Source organism: Pinus tabuliformis, chromosome X, assembly GCF_031772625.1.
Source record: "Pinus tabuliformis cultivar Carrire ecotype Pingquan chromosome X, CPIR1, whole genome shotgun sequence".
Classification (NCBI taxonomy): Eukaryota; Viridiplantae; Streptophyta; class Pinopsida; order Pinales; family Pinaceae; genus Pinus; species Pinus tabuliformis.
The window spans coordinates 183,991,329-184,018,596 of NC_142308.1; positions in this window are offsets into that span (position 1 = coordinate 183,991,329).

Sequence of the window (27,268 nt, forward strand, 5' to 3'; positions counted from 1 at the left end):
ATCCTGGGTTGATTACTACTGGTTAGCATATTTACAAATGGATGCACAAAGGAATCAATGAACTCTTTGTAACTAAAAAGAGTGGAGTACTTCGGATTAATGGTGTCCAAAAGATGACTGATCTGGGATGGCCCTTAGTGTCCAACTTCTGGATATTGACTGGAAACTTATCTTATTGGAAATACAAGAACATGTGGAATAATACTGAAGAGTATTTGAATACTCTTTCATTTGGAAATCTGATCAATTGATCATGGATTCTGTCTGCCAATAATTGGGCAAAATTGAAAATTGCAGCTGGAGGCTTTCCTAGGCAAAAAATAGAAAGGAAACCAAGAATAGGCTGATATACATGCTCATCTGTGGTGTATCCTAGAATACAAGAGAGCATGGTGACAATTTGTCTAACCCTCTTAGAGAAAATGGTAGCAGAGTATGGGGGACTATATTTAGGGGTATGAGACTCTTCTAGGGTGAAACTTTGAAAGATTTGAGTCCTCTTGGGAAGGTACAACTTCAAATAGAGTTTAAGTAGGTATTCAATGGAAAATGGGGTTTCATTTGGGTTTGTTTGGATCTGCAGCATTTGGTTTATTGACTCTGTAGTTATTGTAAACAAATTCTGCTGGTTAGGAGAGACTATGGCTCTTTGGCTTGGGATATAACAGTTTTGGCATAGATGGATGATTCCAGGGAACTGGTATACCTATGGGAACAAGTATTTGGGAAAACTGGATTCCCATAGATGAATGTGATCATTTTGGTTCAGCAATTTGTCTTTACTCTAGCAGTGGAGTTTCAATAGATGGATAGGGGAAACTGTGTCTTTAATTTGGAAATCTCTATCAGCGAATGGGAGGTGGTCAAAATCCAGGTGAGGGGTTTTCAGGGGTTTCTCATTTAGAATGCTTTGGGAATCCATAATTTGGTTTTTTCTATTGAATTATTGTTTATCTGGCTTAAGAAGTAAGCTGAGGACTTCTAAAACAGTGGGAAGGGTGAATATAGTCAGGAGAAAAGTGTTTCTTCGGATACACAATAGGTTTCTTTAGTTTGGTAAGATTTTTAATTAATTTAATTAATTAACCTTTTATAATTACTATGCAAAGCTTAAGTAGAAGGTTGTTCTGGTTTTATTCAAGAATACTTGGAAAAACAGAGTTTTGGTGTGCAGTCAGGGTTCTATGGTAGCAGCAGAGGTTTCTGAGACTTCAACTGCCTGTGTGCTACCTGAAACTTGAAGTCTGTCGCGTCTTCTGGTTGTATGTGAGGTTAAAATGGTTGACCAGAGCTTCGGGGTTTAGAACTGGTCTGCGGAGGTCGTTTGTAATGAAATAACAACAAAAAGGGTAAAAGGGCGGCTTTTTGGCTTTTATCCAACAACGGTTAACATTTGGGCACAATATTAAAGTATGAATGGTGGGCAGTTTCATCCTACGCGCAGAGGTAGTTTTGAGGCATATCGCACCGCTTTTGAGTGAAAGGCGGTATTTTCTAAGAGCATGCGATACAACATGGGGCCATGATGTAGCAAAAGAGCGCTCGGCCAAAACCATGAATCTTGCGTGCTTTTGGGATTTTAACAGTCGGATGATGGGAGCGCGTGATATGGATATGGGTTTTCGGATCTGGAAGTGTTTGATCGAATGGTTATTGCATGATAGAGTGTTGAGGGTGGAGTCGGGGTGCGGTTGGCGGGGCCCGAGGATAAATAATACTGTGGGTTACATATTTTCAAAAGGTTAGAGAGGGTCGGGGATTTATACAGTGGGGGGTTAATATACATAAAGATGGACTATATGTTATGAAATAACTTAGGATAAGGGGGTCTAGTGGGTTTTTAAGGGAAAAGGGAAAATAATAAGGGAAAATAATTTTTAAAGGGTAATGTCTAGGGAAAAGTGCAAAATCAAGGGGAAGGAGGGTTAAAATGAAGGGAAAGGGTTTTTACAATGGGAATGTGTTAAAATGAGAGGAAGTGAAAGGGAAGGGTCCTTTGGCATCAACAAGGGGAAATTAGTGATTGAAAAGTAATGAAGGGGTAATGGAGGTAAACTTAGATATGTAAGGGCTTGAGTGAAATGAGGGGAAATTAGTGAATGAACTTTAGTATTTAGGACTAAAATCATATCAAACTTGTTTAGGGTAAATACCCAAAGTACTACACAAATTTTGTGAATGTCCTCTTTCCTTTGACAGTTCCTCCTGCAAATGAAACATAGGATTAACCATAATGAAGGTACATTTGAGCTTGCGACCTTGTACATTCCAAAACCTCTTATACCTACCCTTTATTTACCCTAGCATTTTCTCTTCATTTATTGGGTGCATTTGAGCTTGCTGACGCTTGATTTGTTTTTCTTTGATAAGCAGACTATCTAATTCTAACCTTATAACTTCCAAGGACTCAGATTAAATTGACGAGTTCATTATTATTCTCTACATAACTACTGATCCACCAAGGTTAAACAGTTTGGTTGGATCTTCATTCTCTATCTATCAACATGAAATCTAAAGCATGAATGAATCAAGATTAAACTATTTGACCATCATGGATTGTGGCATTTTTGACAAGCTGCACACAATCTTATTTTTGCAAAGCAAATTAATAAGTAGTGGCATTTGAATTTGCATCACTTCCAGAATCTATTTTAATCTCTTTTTGGCGGGGTTCATATTTTCTTTTCTTTTTGTTCCTTTTCTTTTAGTCCTTTGATTTTTCTTTTAGGACTTGCCCTCTTTACATTTTTTATTTTTAATATACGAAAACATTTTGCAAAAAGCAAAAGTATGTACAATATTACAAGACTAATCATAGCCAATTCAAAATTATGAATCCTATTATTATAGGACCCTAACAGTGGCTCCACACGGGGATGACATTTCCTGGTGAAATGTCAAGAACTTTAAGATCAGTAGCCTTTGAAACTTTGATTGTGGTTGCCTTGTAATTGCTTCTCAGTGATCTAGTTTATTCATACATATGATGGTACACCTTTCAAAGCTTAAGGCCTTTTCTTTGCGCTTCAACCTCAAAAGATAATCATCCAATCCAATGTAAACTTTTCAATGTTATGTACAATGAGAAAAGTAAACAACTGGACTAATGTTAATATGGGGACAAATAATGCTTTAGCATTCTATCATTCACTGGTCTAGCAGGTAGATCTGTTCCATCTAACTATCTCAAGAAAAATGCATTATTACCTCTGTAACCATAAATGATATAAGGGCCTTGCCATAGGAAATCAAATTTACCATGTTTACCCTTTTCTTCTCTTCTGGAATCCCATTTGAGTACTTTGTCACCTATGTAAAAATCATCAGCTTTGGTTTTCTTGTCAAAAATCTTTTTGATTTTATCTTGGATCACTTGGGATTTGACATAGACTTCTTCCCTGGTTTGTTGCAAATGTATTGTCTGATTTATCCTCCTTTGGATATCATTGGATTCTACCTGCAGTTCTTGAATCATTTTCATCACTGGTACTCCTAAAGAGGATGGAAAAACAACATCCATTCCATATACTAGTTGATAAGGAGATGTACCAATGGACTTTTTTGTAGTTAGTCTATCTGCCCATAAGGCATTAACCAACTTTTTGTTCCAGGTCTTCTTATTGTCTTCTAACAATTTCTTGATGATATTAACAAGGCTTTTGTTTGAGGATTCTGCAAGTCCATTACCTTGAGGGTAATAGGCAGTGGAATGGCCAAGGGTAATGTGATATATGTTACAAAAGTCTACCATTTTCTTAGATTTGAAGGTAGTTGCATTATCAGTAATGAGCTTTTGTGGGCATCCAAATCTTGAAAGGATATTGTTTTCAAGGAATGAGATGATGACAAAATCAATGGCTTGTCTAGAAGGGATGGCTTCTATCCATTTGGTGAAGTAATCAGTGGCTGTCAAAATCCATTTATGTTGGGCTGAGGAGGATGGGTGAATTTCACCAATGAAGTCTAAACCCCACTCCTAAAATGGCATTTCTATGGAGATGGGTTTTAGGGGAAAAGGTAATAGCTTTTTCTTGCCTTCAAAGATTTGGCATTTGTGACAGGAAGTCACGTATTCCTTGACATATGCAAAAAGGGTGGGCCAATAAAATCCCGCCATTAAAATCTTATCAGCAATTGTTTTCCCGTATAGGTGTCCTCCACAATCTCCTACATGAAATTCTTGCATAACTTTTTCAGCTTCATCTTTTAATAAACAATTCACCAAAATTCCACCATTATCTTTCCAAAATAAAGCATTATCTATGATACAATATTTCATTGATTTCATTTTCAAGAATCTACCATTAGTTCTAGACAAACTAGGACAAGCTTGTTAATTTAGTAAAACAAATATGATATCTATATACCAAGGTGAATATAAAAAAGATTCATTGATCTGTGGAGTCGCCATATCTTCTTGATTGTCTAGAGCACCAATTAAATTTATATCTAAGGCTTGACAGTTTGATTCAGCCATAAGTTTAGCTAAACCTTCACCTTTGATTAGTTTTGTGGGCTTTATTTCAATATCATATTCCAAAATAGTGGCAATCCATTTGCCTCTCTTTCCTTCAAGCCCATCGTGTGTTAGAATGTCCTTTACTACTGAATTTGGAACATATGCAATGACGTGCGAGTATAAAATGTACACTTCGAAATCTTTAATAACCTTAACTAAAGAAAGTGCCTAGTTTTCCATTATATTATACTTTAGTGTATCATCTCTCAAATATTTGCTGAAAAATGCAATAGGTTGCTCATAACCCTGATCATTCGTTTGCAACAAGACTGTTGCAATAGTGTGTTTTGAAGCAAAGGAAAAATTTATAAAATCTTTTTTGAAATTAGGGCTTATGAGGACAGGTGTTTTATCAAGGGCTTCTTTGATTGCCTCAAAAGACTACTTAGCCTCTACTGTCCACTTATGTTTTGAATATTTCTGTAACATGTTCTTCAACTCTCTGATTAGTTATGCTAAGTTAGAAATGAATCTTCTAAGAAAATTTATTTTACCTAAGAATGATTGTAATTCTTGAATGTTCCTAGGGTGAGTGATTTTTATGATTGCCTCTATTCTGGCTGGATCAATTCTAATGCCCTCTTTTGAAATTATATGTCCCAAGAGTTTACCTTCTTCTAGCCTAAAGAGTGTATTTTTGGGATTCAAGGAAATGCCAAATTTTCTATATTCAATAAAAACTCTTCTTAGGTGATCTAGATGTTCATTATCTGATTTGGAAACACTGTGATATCATCTTGGTAAACAACTAGAAAGTCATGGATTTCTTTTGCAAAAGCTATGTCCATTTCTCTTTGGAATGTTGCTCCAACATTCATCAATCCAAAAGGCATCTTCAAATACATGAAAGTACCCCAGGGAGTGGTAAATGCAGTCTTTGCTTGATCCTCTGGTTGAACTAGGATTTGGTTGTATCCAGACAAACCATCAAGTAATGAAATTCTAGATGACCCTACTACCCTCTGGGGAATGTGGTACATTTTAGGGAAAGGATAGTTATCCTTTAGCGAAAATTTGTTCAAGTTTTCTGAAATCAACACAGTGTCTGATTTCTCTTGTTTTCTTTCTGGTAGTGACTAAATTAGAGACCCAATCTGAATATTTAATTGGTGCTATGATTTGTGCCTCATACATCCTTTTTACTTCTTTTTCAATCAGTGGCATAACAACTGGATTAATTCTCCTAAGCTTTGTTTAAAGGGTTTATCATCTTCTTTGATGGGTATCTTATGCTGAGTAATGTTGGTGTCATATGACTTAAGGTCTTCATAGCTCCAGGCAAAGACATCTTAAAATTCTTTAAACAGAGTTATGTATTTCAGATTTTCAACTGGAGGTAATGCTTTGGATAACTTAACAAGCTTAGGTTATTCTTCTATTCTCAGGTTGCACTGTTCTATGCCTGATCTTAAAGGCTCGATCTTTGGTTTCCTAGCTACATCATTTGAATCAAACAGATCTTCTAATGGGACTAATCCCTTAGGAAAAAAGTTATTTTTAAGGTTTAAAATCTCAGAATCATCATTAACTAGTTCTTCTATTTCTACTTTTTCTAAGTTATCTATTTCTACTTTAGTGAATTTAGTGGGTTTATTTACATCTAAAGCATTTATATCTATTTCACTATCCATGGTGTCATCTACTATACAATCAGTATCTATGTTACAGTTTTGGAATTCTCCCTCAGCATTCATAAAATCATAGATTTGAGAATCTTGTGAAAAAATCTGCCAATATTTTAGATTATCAAGTATAACAGGCCTATGTCTCACCTCTGCAGTGTAGTGGTGATTGGGCTAAAAAGGTAATCTACAAGTGCTGGAAAAAGTAGCCAAACTGTGAGCTTGCATGTTCTGTTTCCTAGGAATAACAACAAAATCAATTTCAAGAAGTTCTTTAATGAGATCTAGGATAGTTTCTCTATATTGGCTAAGTCTAGGATTATTCACAAAATACTCTCCTCTAATTTGTTTTATGATCAATTCAGAGTCTCCCATGATGGACATTCTCTTAGCTCCAAGCTTTCTTACATTTTGCAATCCTAAGATTAAGGCTTCATACTCTGCCATGTTTTTTGTGCATGTAAAGTTCAATCAAAAGGCATGACCTTAAGAATGGTTATTTTCCATGTTATGAATCCAAACTCCTACACATGCTCCCAATCTGTTCACTTAACCATCAAAGTATAAGTGCCACCTAGAGTCATGAAATATATTTCCACTGTTAGGTTCTTTATGTTCTTGTTTGATAACTGTGTTATTGTCCTTTTCAGTGTTTGAATTACATAAAATGAAAGAATCCATATCAGAATGTAAATAATAAATACGATAGTTTTGTGGTTTATCTATACTACTGACCATGTATTTCATTAAAGTTTCTCTATAAAGATTTTTGGGCTAACCAAATACTGAAATTGTAGCATAAGACATGTCTAACTGTAGAGATCCCTACAATTTTTTTCCCCATGAGCGAGACAATAGAATTCCATACTTTGGAGGGATATCAACAACTACAATATCCATGACAATACTCTTACCTGGGTATTGAACTAGAGTGACACACAAGTCTTTTATTAGGCCTAGGCACTTGACTTTACTTGAATCAAAAGAGAAAATATCTTTGTATGGTTTGGTTATATCTAAATCTAATGTTTCCATGATTGCTTTTGGCATTAAATTGTGAGACACTCCTGAATCTAACATAGCATTGTGCAAGATTTGATCATGAATAGTCAAGCTAATGTAGAATGGAGGAACAACAGTTTTCTCATGTTTACCATTGACCTCAGGACCAAACATTAATTTTGGTTGGTCATCATTTAGATTAACAAAGTCTTCTCCTTCATCTATATTCAGTGTTTCAGTGATTTAGGCTTTGTGCGAATCATTTCTTATCAATTATGTTAAAGGAACTGATATTTTTAATTTGGCAATTTCATTTTGGATATTAAATGGAGTCTGTGTTTTTCCTGACTGAATGACTTCCTCCTTGGCAATTGGAGTTTGTGTAGTTTTTTCTCTTTTATCCTCAGTTGGTAATTCAGTTTGTGTTTGGGTGTCTACTACTTTACTATCTTCAATTCTTTGATTTGGAATAGTTTGGGAAGCAGTTGAAATCTGAATAGCTTTTGAAGCTTGAGGATTAGTTGATTTTTGGTCATCCTTTGAAGTTTTCATAGTAGCTGATTTTTGAATATTAGCTGAAGTTTTAACAATAGTATCTGTGATGTCTATAATTTTTGGACTGGCTACAATCTTTGGAGTGAATTTTTTTTGGGTTTCCCTAGAGAGAATTTGCAGCACTTTGGTTGCAGGAGCTCCCACTGTTTTCTTGGTTTGAGTTTGGACAATTTTATTAGTAGGGGCTTCTGTGTTTTTCCTACTCCTAAGGTTATATTGCTTATGAACTTCATTAATGGAAAATTCATAACCTTGTTTATAATCAAAAGACTCTCTAGATTGTAACTGTAATTGTTGTAACATGCATAATTCATGTTCTTCTTGGGTAAGAAAAATAGTATTACCATCATTTATTCCCATTAAGTTAATCTGAGTGTCTTCATCTTCTTCATTTTGGTGAGAACTTTCAGCATAGTTTTCTTGGAAAGGTGGTCTAATCTGTTGATCAGGTGGCCCTTCTCTAGGCTTACCAGTATTGGGATTCTTCCTAAAATTAGGATTTCTTATTTGAGGGCCTTGTTGTTGATTATCCCATTGTGGTTTTCTTTCCATAATTTCTAATCTATCCACTAACTTTTCTAAACTTTTAGCCAAAGTATCTATCTTAACATCTAAAGTGGATGGTTCCTCCTTAATGGTAACTCTCCTCTCATTCCTCATTCTATCTCTTTTAGCCAACAAGTTAGCTTCTACACTAACTGCATCACTTTGCATTTGTTCTAAAGTTGGAGGGTTTCTTTCTCTCAATTGGTAAGACATATCAGTGTCAAAACCATAAGGGAATTTGATTAGTGCTAAGTCTGGGGGAGGTTTGATATTTGCATGGATTGCATTGTAAATACTGTTAAACCTAGTACAATAGTCCTGAATAAATTCATTAGGAGATCTTCTAATGTTCTCATATTCAGATAATGTTTGTAAAGGGTTTTTCTTCCTTTCCCATCTATTGATGAACAATTTATGGAAAGCAGGTAAATTAGCAATATGACCAACAGGTAAACCTTTAAACCAATTCTTGACATCTCCTGCTAGTGTTTGAGCAAATAACCTCATTTGTACATATTCTTCATCAATTTCATGTAATTAAAAGTAATCATTCATTTTATTTACATGTTGTTGTGCAGTATATTGACCAGTACCATCAAACTGAAATATTGTATTCTGATAGTCTTGGGGCATAGCATGTACTTGAGCTGGTAAGGTCAAAGGAGAATATCTTGCAGCCATGGCTAATATTCTAGATTGGATAGGAGGTAAAGTGGTAGTGCTTGAAGATGAACTTGAAGGGCTTACAACTGAGCTTGAAGGGCTTGCTGGTGAGCTTGAAATATTTAGAGATGGAAATAAAATTATGCGTTGAAGAGGGAGCTCGGGGATGAATGATTCTATGGAATTAAGTGTAGTGGAAATAATAGATGAGGTGGTACTAAATAAATATGAATTTATAGATTCTGAAGGAATGGTAGAAGGATTAGGAGTACTAGCAATTAGGGCAGCTAATTCAACTGACTCTTGAAAATAATCTTCATCTTCGTGTCTTATCAAATTTGAGGTAAAAGCATCAAGTTTGTCAAAAGTGTCTAGAACATGTTGATCTAAATCAGGATGTATATTAGGTCTTCTTTGATTCAATAAAGTGAATAAAATCAGGGTATATTATAGTATCATGAACTGAAGTTTCAGATTGGGTACGAAACAATGAATGCTCAAATGATAAATCAAATTGAAGATCCTCTAAGTTTGATAACTCTTTAGGAAGTGAAATTGATTTTGTTAGCTGACTAAGGCTTTCTTGGCTTTCTACTTTATTATTTTTTCTCAAGATTTTGTCGGGATTATCAAGAATTATAGCAGGGTTTGGATTTGGATGTACCCTCGTATAGTATGTTCTTTTGGAAGCCAAAATTTGTAATTTTCTAATTTTTTAATGAAATCTTTTACAACCATAAATGACCCTATGGTGCAAAGATGAGATTTAGGATTTCCTTCAAGGTTTATTGAACTCAGGACTCGTTCCCTAGTATGGTTGCCACTATGTTATCACTGTAAAATTTCCCTAGGGTTGTCATGAAAGAAATAATAGAGGTAACCACAAACCTACTTTCGAGATCAGGATCTAGCCTTCCTAATGCTCAGAGAGGACTCTCTCTTAATGATTTAAATTTGTTGAGTTAATTTATTTTAGGCTAGTTATGTAAGCTTGATTGGGTTTTGATTTGGTGGTGGAATCACTAATTTAGATGGATAGATAAATGTCTTTTTACCATTGGGCCATGGAGTCCAAATTGTCAAGAAAATAAGACTGAATCAAGTTCTAAAGATAGTGTTCACAGGGCAAGGTAGCTGAGTAATTTCAGATCTTTTAGGCTAGATGGTGAAGTGGTTTTTCAATCGGGGTCAAGGAGCAGTCAAGGATTCCTCAAACTGGATAATGAAGGAAATGAAAGAGGTCAATCGAAACTAGGGAGCAATGAAGAATTCCCTACTCTGGATATCAGAAGAAAACATAAAAATGAATAATTGTTCAAGATATAGTGTACTTAAACAAATTCTGAAGTAAAATTCTAGTTAGTTCATTTAAATTTGAAAACATGTATGTATGTGAAAGAAAAAAAAACTTAAGAATATAACAATTCAACAAATGAAATATAATTCACTGAAGTGGCCCAACACATGAATCCTATAATGCAATGCCTTTATTACTCAGTCTAGTGTGCTGACTTGAAAATGTTTACAATAAACCCTCAGGTTTTCAGATCAGTGTAACTATAGAAATGTTTAACAATTTACACTCTATACTTCAAATTATGAAGTATTTATACAAAAAAATAGTTACAAAATATCCTATACTGTTTTAGGAATTATTCAAGGAAAATAAATATCTTCATGCAAGAAGATAGAGCCACCTAGGAAACGAAAAGGCTAGTTGTCCCTTCTTTTACTGATTTTGTTGTTTTATACCTTGATCTTTTTCTGCCTTCTCTCCTTTGCTGTTGCTCTACACTGGCTGTTCTTTTACTTTTCCTTTTGTTTGATACTCTTTCATCTGATACTCTTTGACTTAGCGGATCTAGTGTTTTACTTTCACTACTCTGTATTCATTGTTTACCTTGCATTTTTTTATAGTAAATCATTTAAATTTTCCCAAGTCTATGTATCTGGTAATTTAATATTTACGATTCTTCTGTATACTTCATTATCTTCTGTATTTGAAAAGGTGGGCTTGTTTACAAAAACATGTTTTACCTCATGCTGGAGGTAAAATAGGTTCTGAAAATTCTGGTAAAGGACCTTTCCTGTAGGCATCCCTTTCATGGAGGAACTATTGGCTTGCTCCTTTGCTACTTCTCTGATTGTATTGTCATAGTATTCATGTGGCATTAACCTGTCATTAATTACCAGTGGATTAGGTAGACCTTTCAACCTCAAATATAAAATTTGTTCATGAACCTGCCTATAGCTAGCTCCATTGTTTGGCATTTGTCCTCAAGCTGCATCATTAGGTTCCTCTTGATTACCTTCTTTGCCTCTAGTATAGTGCTAGTTCTGTTAGTTATTCCAAGCTCCTGTAATTCATATTTATTCTTTGAGTTAAGGAACTAGATTATTCTAGAGGCTTCTTCCGGCATGTTTCCAAGTTCGGCCTTAACCCTTTGAATTTCTTCACGAGCCTCTTTGACTAAATCATTGTGTTCAAAGATCACCTGTATATATGGCCAAACATCATTGACTGTGTCAATGATATTGGCCCATAAAAGTTGTTTTCTTGGGCTAGTGGCTCTTTCAGTTTAATTCTTTTTCCAGCTTCCCAATCCTTTCGTTCAACCTCTTTGTCTTCTAAACTTCATTCTTAGGCATAATTTGAGCCAATTTATTCTCATCCTCTAGACTTTTGATTTGTTCCTTAAGTCTATTTATTTCAGTGGTCTGGTTGGACATATTCTCCAAGGCTTTGACCAGTTTAGCTGCTTCATCACTAGAATGAGTTGTTGCTGTTGTTGAACCTGTTGCTAATGTAGTTGGTGTTGCGCCTGGAAGTGTTGTAGCTAGTGGAGCTGTCAGGGGCAATGAAGCTGCCAAAGTTGAAGGAATTATTGTAGTAACTGTAGGAATAGAAGTGGCAGTGGCTGTCTCAATGCTGGCTTGTTTCAACTGTATTAAATTGTCCAATTCATTCTCCATTTCTTTTAATTGAGAATTTAGCTGGAGAATGAGGTCCATCATTTCAAATTTTCTGCTTTGGCTCTACAGAACCTCCTTGGTCTATGGATGTTCAGAAGGAGGCAACTTCAGTTGTTTCTTTAGTGTAGCAATGTCTTCATTTTTCTTCTTTATGAGCTTTTTTGCAGCCTTGATGTCATTTGGATTATATCCAATCTCAATAACCAAGTCTTCTAGTGACTTGATTCTGTTATCCTTTGTCTGTGATGATGGTTTCTCTGGTCTAAACTATGTTCTGATGTTGTCTACAGAATTTTGAAGTTTCTAAACACTCATGGCCTTGTTGGTCATCGCTGAGTAGATCATTTCTCCGGCGTGCATATGAAATTCAATTTAAGCAATAGGGTGAAAATCCATGGCCAAAAATTCAAATTTTATTTTCCTATACCCTGCTAATGATTTAGGTTGTTGGACTGTAGGCTGCAAAAATGCCATTTGCATTTTACCAGTTTTAATGTCAAAAGATGACATCAACCTATTCTTATTTCTAGGAGTTTGTTTGAAATATTGGGCATATGTTTCAGTCTTTAATGCTTCATTCCTTAATTTGATCTCTTTATACTTCTCCTTTATGTCCTTTTCCTTATCTAGCAGTTTGCTTGATGATGAAACCTCTATGGTAAGCTATTTTTGAATGTTTTGGGTATTAGAGGTGGAAGGTAGATGAGTTTCCTCTGAAACTAATGGAGCTATATTTTCTTTGACCACTATTTCTCTATCAATGATTTGAAGTGTCTCAATTGTCCCAACTATCTCTACTTGCTCTTCTTGCTCATTGATAGGATTTAGCTTAGACTTCTTCCTGTACATGATTTCAAATCTATCATGTGTTGTATCTATGCTTGAACAAGAACCTTCTTCCCTGGTCCTCTTTGTACTTTTGTCCTGCAGGGCTGGAGTATGAAGAAAGGAAGTAGCATCCTTCTTTTTTTCCATATCTATCAAGGTATTTTCCAAGCATTCTGACTGGTTGGCATATTTTTCAATTTCTACCCTGGACTCATGCATAAAAGGGCCTAATTTGAATTTGAGCCTTAGCTTGTTTATGACTCCTAAAGGGTCATACTACAATTTAAAACTGCTACTGAACTTCATTTCCTGTAAACACTTCTCTGCTTCTTCTCCAGCCTCCATATTATTACAGATAAAAGGACGAAGCTGGTTTTTTGTCTTGAACTGTGTTTTCTTCTAGGCTGATAGGAAATTCACATCATCTGAGTTTATAATCTGCATGATATATTCTAATGCAAATATCCTCATTGGAGGATATTTTGGCAGCTTATAGTTAGTGAGCTGGCATCCATATATTCTAATTTCAGTGTTGTCCTTGTATAGATACAAGTCTCCCATTCTACTATTCTTAGACAACTGCAAAACTCTTTTTATCTCATCACTGATCCTGGGTGGATTGCTACTGGTTATCATATTTACAATTGGATGCACAAAGGAATCAATGAATTCTTTGTAACTGAAAACAGTGGAATACTTTTGGATTAAGGGTGTCCAAAAGATGACTGATCTAGGATGGCCCTTAGTGTCCAGCTTCTGGATATTGACTGGAAACTTATCTGATTGGAAATACAAGAACATGTGGAATAATACTGAAGAGTATTTGAATACTCTTTCATTTGGAAATCTAATCAATTGATCATGGATTCTGTCTGCCAAGAACTGGGCAAAATTGAAAATTGTAGCTGGAGGCTTGCCTCGGAAAAAAATAGAGAGGAAAGCAAGAATAGGCTCATCTACATGCTCATATGTGGTGTATCCTAGAATACAAGAGAGCATGGTCACAATTTGTCTAGCCCTCTCAGAGAAAATGGTAGCAGAGTATGGGGGACTGTCTGTAGGGGTATGAGACTCTTCTAGGATGAAAGTTTGAAAGATTTGAGTCCTCTTGGGAAGGTCTAGCTTCAAATAGAGTTCAAGTAGGTATTCAATGGAAAATGGGGTTTCATTTGGGTTTGGATGGATCTGTAGCATTTGGTTTATTGACTCTGCAGTGATTGTAAACAAAATCTCCTGGTTAGGATAGACTATGGCTCTTTGGCTTGGGATATAACAATTTTGGCATAGATGGATGATTTCAGGGAACTGGTATACCTATGGGAACAAGTATTTGGGCAAATTGGATTCCCATAGATGAATGCCATCATTTGGGTTCAACAATTTGTCTTTACTCTAGCAGTGGAGTTTTAATAGATGGCTAGGGGAAATTATGTCTTTAATTTGGAAATCTTTGTCAGCCAATGGGAGGTGGTCAACATCCAGGTGAGGGGTTTTCAGGGGTTTCTAATTTAGATTTCTTTGTGAATCCATAATTTCATTTGTTCTATTGAATTATTGTTTATCTGGCTTATGAAGTAAGCTCAGGACTTCTAGAACAGTGGGAAGGGTGAATATAGTCTGGAGAAAAGCGTTTCTTCGGATGCACAGTCGGATTCTTCAGTTTGGTATGGTTTTTAATTAATTTAATTAATTAACCTTTTATAATTACTGTGCAAATCTTAAGTAGAAGGTCATTCTGGTTTCATTCAAGAATACCTAGAAAAACAGAGTTTTGGTGTACAGTCAGGGTTCTGTGGTAGTAGTAGAGGTTTCTGAGACTTCAATTTCCTCTGTGCTGCTTGAAACTTGAATTCTATCACGTCTTCTAGTTGTAGGTGAGGTTAAAATGGTTGAGCAGAGCTTCAGGGTTCAGAATTGGTCTGCAGAGGTTGTTTGCAATGAAATAACAATGAAAAGTGTAAAAGGGCGACTTTTTGTCTTTTATCCAACAACGAATAACTTTTGGGCGAGAGATTAAAGTATGAATAGTGGGCAGTTTCATCCTATGCAGGGAGGTGTTTTTGTGGCATATCCCACCACTTTTGAGTGAATGGCGGTATTTTCTGAGAGCACACGATATAATGTGGGGCTGCCACATAGAAAAAGAGCACTCAGGGAAAACCGCGAATCTTGCGTGCTTTTGGGATTTTAACAGTCGGATGATGGAAACAAGCAATATGGATATGGGCCGTTAGATCTAGGAGTGTTTGATCGGATGGCTATCGCATGATAGAGTTGCAAGGGTGGAGTCAGGGTGTGGTTGGCGGGACCCAGGGATAAATAATACAGTGGGTTACTAATAAGAAAACGATCCTAGATGACTTTTTACTCAAAAATGAAAGTCAAAGGATGCTCTTGGGAATAGCCCATTGCATAGATCTTTTCAATCTGAATCTAATGCAATTTGAATGGGCTAAAATGGAATTCGGATGAAGAAGTTATTGTAAAATGAAATTGCCCAATGTCCTTTGAAAAGGAGGCATTTTCTCATAAAAGAGGACTTAATGGCTCATCGAAGGAAATTGCATTGGAAGAGCTTAAAGGGAGGACTTAACCAAAAGCAGAAGGAATCCCCGATAGCGATCGCTGATATATCGCATCGGAGGAAGGCCTTCATGTGACATCGGAACCCTGGGTAGGCCGATTGGTGATATGTCGATGTTGCAATGTGAGACAAAGTGATCGGCGATGGAGCGATGTGGAGGTAGACCTGAAATATTATATTCCGCATCCTAAACCCTTATCGGATCCGTAAGATGTATCGGATCAGAGCGTTGAAGGGATAAAGGCTTGGCAGAAAGACTATGCGACATGCGTGGACCTGAAAGGGTTTATACATGAGGCTTCATGTCATTTGAGTTTCGTGGTAAATAGTATTTCGGGCGGGCTTCAGGCGGTAAGTGGTATTGGAGAGGCTCTGCCCAATCCCATACACTGGCCGACACATAACACATCGCAGGAGAGAGAAAACTGCCTTTTTAGGCCAGTAAGCTCGGTGCAAATGGGCCACCCGAAATGGATGACAGCCGTTGGATCAAAGATCATGGATCAATGGTGGAGATCAAGTGCACTACTTGATGTTTCGGGTTGGATACGAACCATCGGATCAAAGGTAGATCAACGGTGTGGAATAAAAAGGGCCAATGCGATTGCGATATGCGATCAGAGGCCGGACCTGGTAAGGTTATGGACGAAATTTCATAATATTTGAAATCTGGAATTTTGGATTTTCTATGTGCTTTCCATGTATTGGGTTTCTTGGCCATGTGCAGTGCGATATGCGACATGCGATGGAAAGGCAGACCTGATAGGATTTTAAGCATGATTACATATTATTTGAAGTCTGGTTGAATGGCTAATGAACGTGTTTTCATGTGTTTGCCTGTGTATTTCCATTACGTGGCTATTTTTGTAATTAACACAGAGGAAGGCCAAACGACTAGGTCTCCCGTGCCGCCAGTTCATATCAATTGTGAACTGTCTCTTTTGATGAAACGGTCTATTTTCCACACTGGAGGCGACTGCAAACAAATGTGTTATAAACACAAAGAAAGCACAGTTAACGGGGATGCACAGATGCCAGAGGAGTCAGACTACCGAGTGAAGAAGAAGCTCGGAGAAGCTCGAGATAGCCACCAGAGGTTGGAAGGTAGATCCAAAGTGCTGACAAAGGATAGCCACCAAAGCTGCAGAGCCAGAGTGCTTGACAGAGGTAGAGCCACTAGAGGTTGGAGGCAGAGCCGCAGAGCTAGAGAACTCAAAAAAGACTTCTAAGAGCTATGTGGCTGCAATGAAGTTTCAGAACAACAAAGAGATTAGATGAACAATATATTGCTAATGTCCAAAGTGTGTTGAAGATAGAAGAAGGAGTTCTAGAGACAGTTAAGAGAGTTCTGAGGGAGTTGGTGCAAGCTAGAGCTCAAGATAGCTCAGAGCACTGGTTGGAGGAATCTAGTCTAGAGAAGCCTAGATCTGTTTGCAGAGTATGGACAGCTAGGGATAAGATGGTATTCTAAACCCATAGGTTCATTTGTAAACCAATGGAGTTGAGTGTCGAACCTGTAAAAGAAAGATTATCATAATCCCAAATAGCCTAGATGAGTTGAGTAGAGCTCATGGAGACGTAGACCAAGATATTAGGGTGAACTCCTAATAAAACTTGTTGCCTTATGTGTTTGTTTATTGCTGCATTTTACTATTATGTGTGTTTAAATATCAGCATAAGAAAATATACATAAGCACTTGAACAGTCTAAAAACAAACACAAGCATACATCTATTTCAAGCTCTTTTAATTCCGCAATTGTCAAGCATAAGGTAGATCTTGGAAACCTTTTAAGCTTTGGAGTGGGAGAGGTTCTTGTAAGCTGACAAGAAGCCTTTAGTGCCCCATTTTAGATCAGGTGGTATCAGAGCCATATATCATAGCATCAGGTTGATTAACACCAACTTCAAAGAAGGTGTTATCAGAGCTGGCTATATCAAAGTAATTTATACTAGAGCAGGTTGTATCATGAAGCAGGTTGTATCATTATGCAATTGGTATCAGATTAGAATGCTTGATTAACAGAGTAATCTATTTGCTTGCTTGTCTGAAAGGTGTTTAACAGTCGAATCCTTGATTGATTGATTGTTTGATTGTTTGTAAACTGACTATTGTTTGAGTTGCAAAGGTTCAAGGAAAGCTATTGATAAGCTAAGTCTAGTAGAGGACAAGAAGGAAGAAGGGCTGAAGGCATTCTTCTTATCCCAAAGGACCTCAAAGTAATCCTTGAAGCATAAGAGATTTGTTGCAAAAGGTTGCTTGAATAAGCTCTTTGTTCATCTTGTTTGAAGTTCTTTTGTTCATTTGTATAATGACAACTTCTACAAGTGAATCCTCAAATTCCTCCTTCATCACAAGATTCTTTGATGAAGACATGAAGCAAGACTTGTTCATCATGATGGAAATGGTGAGAGAAATGTATGAGGATGGAGGAAAGAGCATCATACTACGAGAGCAGTTGAATTCCATGAAGGAAGAGAAGTAGTTTATTTTTGACAAACTGCAGGAAATGAAGAGACAACTTCATATTGCAAATATGAACCTGGAAAGGATGCATGAGTTGGAGACACAACTCTTTGTTGCCAAAGAATCCTTAGTCAAATATCAGCTTGAAGAAGAGGTAAAAAATTCCAGTTTGTCTTCAATTTCCTGTAAGAATGTTTATATTGGTTCTTTTGAAAAACATACCAGAGGCATAGGTTCCAAGTTAATGTCCAAGATGGGCTATGAAGGAAAAGCCTTGGGCAAACATGCACAAGGTATTGTTGAGCAAGTAATGGTTGAGGAAAGGCCTTAGTATTTAGGTCTTGGCTATGGAAAATCTTATGGAGAGAGTTCCAAAGCTGCCATGAAGACAATAGAAACAGTTCCAAGAGGGAGTTTCATTTAAGGTCTTCTACCTGAAGAGTGTAAAGATTGTATTCATGGGGAATGCAATAGCTTGAAACATCATTTTCAGGAAGAAGGTGTTCATAAGCATACACTTGAACTAGAGAGTTGTGGAAACTCTGACATCCTTGAAGAAATTGATGGTGTTCCAAAGGGAGCTACTTCTTCATTCGATTCACCTCCTCATGAAGGTAATAAAGGTGAAAAAGAAAGGTATAAATCTGGTTTTAAGCATATTCCTTTTGATTATGTAAAGCATGATAAATTTCCACATAAGGATTGGAAAATAATTGTATGTTCCTTTTGTGGTTTGGATAACCATCATGTTTCTAGATGTTGGAAGAGAATGACCACATGTAGGAAACTTTTCAAGAAAAGGAAGTAAGAAGCCAAAGGTCCACTAGACAAGGCAAATCATGCTATCAAGAAGATGCACATGTGTTGCACTTACTGCCATAAGCAAGCACATGTTGCTACAAAATGTTGGACTCTGAATCCAACAATGCTTCCACAAAAGCTGAAGAACATGGAAAGAGAAAATGGCAGAAATGCAAAGGAAGATTCCATGATTGATGTATTTCTGGATGATTCACATGTTGATACTGATGTGTAGACAAAGGAAGGACCTTTGAAATGGATTGGTAAGAAATGGTTAGAATTCTTATCCAATTAATATTGGATGTCTATTGATATAAGGCATCTATTTGCATTTCTTTGTTAATGGAATGCAAGTTGCATGGTTTTACCAAGGAGGTGAATGGAAAAGTTGAGTAGGAGACTCACTTTATTGTTGCAACATTATATTCATTTTAGCTTCGAAAGTACATTGTACTTAAGTGAAAGTTGAAGGATGAAATGCATGCATGAGAATGATGTGCATGAACATAGGGATGTTGATGATTTCCTTGTATTTGAACATGTATGTGTAATCAACTTGAAGGGTTCATTGCTTTGCTTTTAAACATGCATGTAATATTGACTTGGGAAAAGTTGATTTGGTCTCCAATATGGAGAGAATGATGAAGTGTTTCATCTTTGAAAAAGAATCCTTGAAGATATTTTCTACATGCTTGACTTGAAGGGTCAATTGTTTTAAAGGCATGTTTTGTTGGCTTGTTATCTAGTCAATCATTTGTATGCAGATGTAAAGACATGAAGGTGTTCACAAGATGTGAAATCTGTTTCTTTTGTTGAAGCAGGAGTTTAGAACATCCAGTTGTTGTTTGTAATCCTATTGTTGTTAACAGTTGTTGTTGACAGCATGTCAAACAGGTACAAATGAAAATTTTGTGAAGCAGATGTAACTTCACATTGGTTTGAGCCACCTTGGATCAATGATCAAGGCAAAGAATTTTAAACTACCTTCTGTGACCTTCTCAGTAGGTGTTCTGCAGGAAGTCAAGGAGAAAGACAGTTCTTCCCAGGAGGACAAGCACATCCAGGAAGGGAGTGTTCAAAGGCTTTGGTTCAAAGGCACTATGCAAGGAAAGTGTATGGAGGCTGAAAGAACAGGGTTTTGTTACTCTCATCTACTATTCAGATTAGTATATCAGTCTTTTGGAGCCCAAAATATTTTTAGTGGGAAGGCGTGATCAGAAAATGATCTTAGATGACTTTTCACTCGTAAATTAAAGTCAAACAATGCTCTTGGGAATAGTCCCATTGCATAGACCTTTTCAATCTGAATCTAATGCAATTTGAATGGGCTAAAATGGACTTCAGACAAAGAGGTTATTGTAAAAAGAAATTGCCAAATGTCCTTTGAAAAGGAGGCATTTTCTCATAAAAATGGACTTAATGGCTCATTGAAGGAAATCGCATCAGAAGAGGTTAAAGGGAGGACTTAACCAAAAGCGAAAGGACTCCCTGATAGCGATTTCCAATATATCGCATTAGAGGAAGGCCTTCACGCGACATCAGAACCCTGGGTAGGCTGATTGGCGATATGCCAATGTTGCGCCATACAACAAAGCGATCGGCGATGGAGAGATGTGGAGGTAGAGCCAAAATATTATATTCCGCAACCTAAACCCTTATCAGATCTGTAAGATGTATCGGATCAGAGCGTTGAAGGGATAAATACTTGGAGAGAAGACTATGTGACATGCACAGACCTGAAAGGGTTTATACATGCGGCTTCATGTCATTTGAGTTCTGTGGTAAATGGTATTTTGCGTAGGCTTTAGGCAGTAAGTGGTATTGGAGATGCTCCACCTGATCCCATACACTGGCTGACATGTACCACACTGCAGGAGGGAGAAAACCGCTTTTTCGGGTGGGTAATCTCTGTGCAAGTGGGCCACCAAAAATGGATGATAGCCATTGGATGGGAGATCATGGATCAACAGTGGAGATCGAGCGGACTACTTGATGTTTCTGTTTGGATGCGAACTGTCGGATCGAAGGTAGATCAACGGTGTGGAATACAAAGGGCTAATGAGATTGCAATATGTGATCAGAGGCCGGACCCGATAAGGTTATGGACGTGATTTCATAATATTTGAAATCCAGAATTTCATATTTTCTGTGTATTTTCTGTGTATTGGGTTTTTTGGCCATACACGGTGTGATATGCGACATGCAATGTAAAGGCAGACTCGATAGGATTTTAAGTGCGATTACATATTATTTGAAGTACGGTTGAACGACTAATGAATGTGTTTTCGTGCGTTTGCCTGTGTATTTTCATTACGTGGCTATTTCCAGAATTAAGGCAGAGGAAGGCCAAACGACCAGGTTTCCCATGCCACCAGTTCATTTCAATTGTCAACTGGCTCTTTTGATGAAACGGTATGTTTTCCACGCTGGAGGTGACTGTAAACAAATGTGTTCTAAACACACAGAAAACACAGTTAACGAGGATGCGTGGATGCCAGAGGAGTCAGACTGCCGAGTAAAGAAGAAGCTCGGAGAAGATCGACATAGCCACCAGAGGTTGGAAGGTAGACCCAGAGCACTGACAGAGGATAGCCACCAGATCCGCAGAGCCAGAGTGCTTGATAGAGGCAGAGCCACTAGAGGTTGGAGGCAAAGTTGTAGAGCCAGAGAGCTCAAAACAGACTTCTAAGAGCCATGTGGCTGCAATGAAGTTTCAGAACAACAAAGCAATCATATGACCTAGCTATTGCTGATGTCCAAAGTGTGCTGAAGATAAAAGAAGGAGTTCCAGAGATAGTTAAGAGAGTTCTGAGGGAGTTGGTGCAAGCTAGAGCTCAAGATAGCTTAGAGCACTGATTGAAGGAATCTAGTCCAGAGAAGCCTAGATCTGTCTGCAGAGTATGAACAGCTAGGGATAATATGGTACTCTAAACCTATAGGTTCAGTTTGTAAACCAACCAAACTCAATCAATCACTGAAAACCTCTGAACCTCTGACACAATTGAATCAACCATTCATTCATACTTAATCAACTTCAACAAATCTACTGGAAGAGATAGATCATTGTAACCAATACAAAGATCTAAATCCAGAATACTGCATCATCATTCAAAACCGGCTGATGACCTCAAAAACATGCATCAGAGTGTATACACAACTTGGAATAGCCGAACAAGCGTGTATACGCAACTTCATCAAAGCGAACCAACGTATAGATCTGCAAATACTTACTTAAAACTTCGCTGCACTACACGACTTCAGACATACCCAGATCATCACATATAAAGGATAATGCATATGTTAGCAACCAGATCTAGCCCATCAAATCACATAATGATAAGTCATTATGATCTTGATCCATCACTAAAGCAAATCACAATCATTCAATCTGAACACTGTTACCAGAATGCAGTCACCAGAACATAAAGCAAAACCCAGAACTCTTCATCAACAACCAGAACCAATTGTAACTTCAAACATCATAGTTCACAAGATATATGCTACTTTGATGTGTCAAACCTACGTGTATACATGCTTTTCTCAAAGCCAACCAGCGTATACATCTGCAAATATAAATTCAGTGTTCTATAGCTATTTCAGACTTTAATTATACCCAGATCATATCATTCACAGAATAATATATGCGTCAGTATTCAGATCTAGATTATACATGATCAAACCATATAACTATAGTTCATTTCAAGTCTGAAGATCCCGATCCATCATTAGATCTTATCCTCCATCAACCACTAAGGTTCCTCCTTGGTTTAGATCAAGCAGAGCATCATAAACCCATAACCTGCATACTAGATCTCACACTTCATCAGATATTCAATGTATTTTTCACACCTTGGCCTAATGATCTTCTCCTCCTTTTATAGTTTTAGGCCTTCCTCAATACCATGGACCAAAACCACTTAGGACTAATACCTTGGACCAAATACCTAGGGTCAATACCTCGTACCAGATACCTTGGACCAATACCATGGATCAAAATACCATGGACCAAATACTTCGGACCAAAAACTTAGTTTTCCAAGTTATACGGGATTTTGTTTCTGTGAAGGTGCATGTGTATGCTATACGCGTGTTTTGTTCTGTTAACCTGCATGTGTACGCAGCTTGGTTAAGGTGAACCTGCGTATACCTCTCTTTCTTCATTCTTTGTAGTCTGAACTGTTATTCTTTATTGTTGTCATGCTATACTGTGATCTTTCATCTAAGTGAGTTTCCTTCTGAACTGATTCCTTGAAACTTCCCTGCATTTCATCACATCTGTAAACACAACTATCATGCATTCTGTCACATCTGATATCTCTTCTGTAGATTCATCTAGTTACCATATACAAGTGAGTTGTTCTGCTACAAGTGGGTTGCCATCAAGTACAAAACATGCATCATAATGCCAATAATCTCCCCCTTTGGACTTGATGGCAACAACAACACGAAGTTACTCTCCCCCTTTGACATCAAGGACAAAGGGCAGACCAAGATATTCTCCCCCTTTGATATCAAGACAAAAAGGGCAGACCAAAATGAAGACTTTCATATCTTACTAGTTGAGTATTAATGATGCTCCCCCTAGGCACATGCTGAATTCTCTGATGAACTCCCCTTTTGTTCATGCTGAGATGTACTGTATCATGCATGCTCTCCCTGAGTACATGCAGAGTCTGCAAATATTTTCAAGAAAATAACATGACTCTATAACTCAACTATGTGAGTTTGACCTTCCTATCACCAATGGCTCGTACATACATCCGTTCTCCCAACCAAGTGGGGATATACCAAACTTGACTCATCCACCCAACCAAGTGGGGATATACCAATTGTTTATACATAACTGAAATATAGCAATTATTACATCATACTTCCCATGCATTGTTGGGGTACAAATTACATCATATGACCAAAAGGGACTCATCAAAAGACTACAACAGACAGAGACAAATTATTACATCATGGGTCTTGATATGACCTTTACATTGAATGATATACATGACATTTATAATAGAGACACAATATGTAAACAAGACCATGATAATCATCAGCAAATATCATACACCATGTATGATATGCTCCATAAGCATCTATCAATACCATCCAGACCAGCAACCTATATATGTCCATCATTAGTTCCCAAGATATGACAGTGTAAATATCATCAACCTGTGACAAAGTATGTCTACATATAGATATCAACTCTTCCTCTTGATCTCATCAAGATAACCTCAGCATATGTCAAAATCATTCACACCATATTATATGTGAAGACACCATAGTCATCACATTATGATCTTTCACATTATCATCAAGAACAACATGATCTTTCCACAAGAACCTTCAATATATCAACCATGTATCATCACTAGGGAACATCCCCCATCTGATAAGCATCAACCATATCAACCTATAATCATAAGGTAAGAACTCATCATCATTAAGTGACTAAGTAAGCCATGTCTTCGAATATCCATGTCTTCAAATAGCTATGTGACCTGTAATAACACCATTCTCTTGGCCAACCAACAATATGCAACTTAAGTAATCATCCATGTATCCATCATATTATATATCCATAAAAGATGTATCAATATCTATCTGCAAACCATGAGCTCCTGGTGATTTGTCAAGATTTATTGATATCATCAACAACAACAATCCTCAACCATGTGAGAGGGAGGAACTATAGGAATCCTACATCATAACTGCACCATATGAACTTTATGCATCTTTGAAGGCATGATGATAGTAGCATAAAAGAAATGAGTGGCTCATCATCAAATAATGAAATTGTGTACTCAAGCTTTGTACTTCTCCTTGTCCTTCTGAAGATCACCATGTAAGTAACATATATGTACTATATGCATCATCAAAGAGTCATCCACAATCATCCATAAATCTTCTCTGAATACCAACTATGTGACTCTAAGTATCATATGAGATTTTATCATGGGCATCTCATAACCGTAGCATAGCAAGATGTATCATTTAGCCATATAAGCATCATCATCATTGATTAGGTACCAAAGACTTCTAAACATAATGCCAACAATGCTTTATTATAGTATGTTCTCCCCCTGAACCTGTTCACTGTTAGATCTGTTCATTGCATATATTAGTAAGAAGTATCAAGGCATCATCATCAATCAGATATACATCAAGTTATCAACAACTTGTGAGGATCAAAAGCACTTCTAAATAACATCCACAGACTGTAGTCATCTATCATCATGATAGAAAAGATAATTGATAATTGTCTGAATCATATCAAATTAGTTTTTGTGAGTCTGTCCCACTGCATTTTTCTGAAACCACATATACGCGACTACGCAGCTTCGAAATTGCATATATACGTGACCTGTCTTGATGAAACTTGCATATGAGATTTAGAACATTGAAGTTTCACGCTTTTAGCTCCCCCTGAGTCTGTTATGTCTGTACACTGTGCCATGCCACATTATGCTTTCTCCTTTTGGTATGGTGCCTGCAATTTCCTCCTGCATTCCTTTGCTATATATCCAAACTTGTTACATGCATAACATCTTACATGTTTCATATTTCTTCCATAGCAGTCAATGGCTTTGTGACCAAACATATTGCAAGAAAAAACAATATCCCTTAAAGTACCTAGAAGCTGATGATCTTTCTGTGTGATGGTCTTGAACCATTCTACTTTCGCATCTTGCTGCAACATGTCCAAGATTATGACATATAAAACATTCAACATTATTCATCTGAGGAAATGACTGACTATCACTTCCACATTTAGGAATAAAATATTTTCTTTGAAGAATTTCTTTCCTTGGTTGTTGATGGGGTTGACCTCTAATCTTTTTGTTGAGCATTTCATATTTTACATTAGAGTTCCTTGGCTTAGCTTGTGAGCTAGGTTCATCTTCAACAAATTCATGGAAACCAACACTAGATTTGATGGCAGGAGACCTTTGACTACTAAGAATATCATCCAAAATATTAGTACTATCTTGAAATCGTAAGAGCTTATCATTTTCTTCTAATTTACCTTTTAGTATATTTACCTCAACCTGATATTTCTCTTCCATTTTAACATACTGCTTCTTCATGATTTCTTCAGCTTTTCTTCCTTCTTCCATCTGTTGCCTTAATTCAAGAACTTCGTTTTCTTATTTTTCAAGAGCTTGGAGTAGTTCTTCATTCTGCTTATTTGATTTTTCAATATATTCTTTTAGAGAGAGGATCTTCGCTTCAAGACATTCATAGTAACTGGATCTATCTTTGAGTTTCTTTATTGTTGTGCTCCTTTCATTTACTTTAATTGTTAATGATGTCACTTCATCATGCAGCTTTTGACATTGATCTTCCTTTTCCTTGAATTGCTTCCTTACTTTGTTTTCCTTCCTCTAGTTGAGCCTTTAGTTTGGTAGCTTCTTCTTTGAAGGCACACTCCCTTTTGTCCAATAGATCTTGTTGATCTCTAATTTTGTTTGTGAGCCTTTTGAATTCTTCCTCTATTTCATATCTTTCTCTCTCACCCATAAAAGCAAATTAATTTGTTTCACTATCACTTTCATCATCTTCAAATGGAAAGAGAAATGCTTCACCAGAGGATAACAAATTCATATCTGATAGTTCTTTTTCATGTTCATCTTCATTCTGAGGTGATTCTAAATTTGAAGAGTTGCCTCCACATAATCCCCAATCAACTCTCCCACTGTCATAGTTCCTTTGAGATGTCTTCTTCTTCTGAGGTTCTTTCTTCTTTAGCTTCTTTCCTATTGTTCTACGGATCAGCTTCAAGCGATCAAGCTTCTACCAAAGGACCTTCTCTGATACCAATTGTTGGAAATAATACTGGGGGGGGGGGTGAATCAGTATTAGTCAAGTCAATAATATTTTTCTTTTCATACTCAAATTTGTATATGCTACTTCCATGTGGGTAACCCGCGTGTACACGCAACTGTTCTGAAGGAAACAAGTGTATATACAGCAAACTAATGATTCAATTAATTCATCATATGTTGATCTTTAATCTGTGCATCAGTACTTTATTAAACATTAAACAGTAACCATATGCAGTTAACAATAGAGTGAGCCATCACACATAAGAAACACAGATGAACACCAAGATTTAAGGTGGAAACCCAATGTGGGTGAGAACCACCTGCGGCTGTCGTCTCTGTCTTCTTTTAATAATAAGAAAATTTGTTTATAACATTGTACTAGGGTAGACTCATACCAGTACGTAGGCTTCCACCTACAGAAGGCTACAAACTTCTCTCGTTCTCCAGCTTCTACTGGAAGGGAGCTACAACCCGCTAGCTATTGTACTAACCGATATGTTTACTAGTATGTAGGCGCCGACCTACGGAAGGCTACAACCTTCTCTCTTCCTCTAGGGACCACATTTCATAAATTTTCAAACTGGATACTCCTGGATCAAAACACCATAATATGAAGGTCACGTTTCATCCAATTTTCATACTAGACCCATCAATAACATTGAAGCTCAACTAATCAATGAAACTCAATCATTACTTTCTGAATCAACCAAACTCAATCAATCACTGACAACCTCTGAACCTCTGACACAACTGAACCAACCATTCATTCATACTTAATCAACTTCAACAAATCTACTGGAACAGATAGATCACTGTAACTAGTATGCAGATCTGAACCTAGAATACTGCATCATCATTCAGAACTAGCTGTGACCTCTAAAGCATGC